The sequence below is a fragment of the Orycteropus afer genome, unplaced genomic scaffold (genome assembly GCF_000298275.1).
Source record: "Orycteropus afer afer isolate SDZICR_OR568_19922 unplaced genomic scaffold, OryAfe1.0 scaffold00143, whole genome shotgun sequence".
Lineage (NCBI taxonomy): Eukaryota > Metazoa > Chordata > Mammalia > Tubulidentata > Orycteropodidae > Orycteropus > Orycteropus afer.
This window is the reverse complement of record NW_006921730.1, coordinates 547,462-548,519: the sequence shown is the minus strand read 5'-3', so window position 1 is coordinate 548,519 and position 1,058 is coordinate 547,462.

Here is a 1,058-nt window from a genome sequence, read left to right as displayed (position 1 = left end):
GATGATTAATGGATGTCTGCAGCTGTTTCTCTTCAATTTGAGTGGTGCCACATCAGCAAATGGAGGTCTCAAAAGCTTTACCTTATCCATAGGAATAAAAGTGAGTTTACTCAGATGATGCAGCTCTTTCCTGGTACTATTCTGAGAGCTTTTTAAGCTAACTGAACTATTCATAAAGTTGTGCGGTAATGTATCAAACAGTGTTTCTTTGCTATTCATAAGGTTTTCCCTGGCCAATTATTTGAGAAGTGGATGGCCTCCTCCTTCCTAGTCTGTCTCAGTCTCTAAGCTGGGCTGATACCTGTGCACCATGTGCATCCTGCTGGGTTAGAAACACAAGTGGTTCAGCCTCAAAACTCACATCAACACATCACCACGGTAGGACAAACCGACAGACAAGTTTGCCTCCCTGTTGCAAACCTCTTGTACCACCCTTACCTGGGTCCCTGCTGCTGACTCCTCCTCTTTTCAGATTCCTAGGCCTTTTAATTCCCTTTCTCCCGCTCTCCCACTCTGCTGTTTTGAGCCTACCTGAGTTCCTCTCCTTACCTGGATCCCTGCAGGTGACTGCTCCCTTGTCTGAGTTCCTGGTTTTTAATCCTATTTTTCCTGCTGTCCTGCACTGCTGCTTTGGGCATTCCTGAGTTCCCTCTTCTCACCTGGATCCCTGTGGCTGACTGTTCCTCTGTCCAGGTTCCTGGCTTTTTTATCCCCTTTCTCTCACTCTCCCATCCTGCTGCTTTGGGTGTTCTTGAGTTCCCTCTTCTCACTTGGATCCCTGTGGCTGACTGGGCCTCTGTCCGAGTTCCTGGCTTTTAATCCCCTTTTGCTTGCTCTCCCTCACTGCTGCTTTGGGTGTGCCTGATTTCTGTCTCCACACCTGGATCCCTGTGGCTTATTGCCACAAATCTGGGCCACTCAATTTACCCCTATTTTTCTTTGATGAACTTTATAGTTTTATGTTTCACATTTAAGTCTTTGATCCATCTGGGGTTAGTTTTTGTGTATGGTGTGAGGTATGGGTCTTGTTTCAGTTTTCTGCAAATGGGTATCCAGCA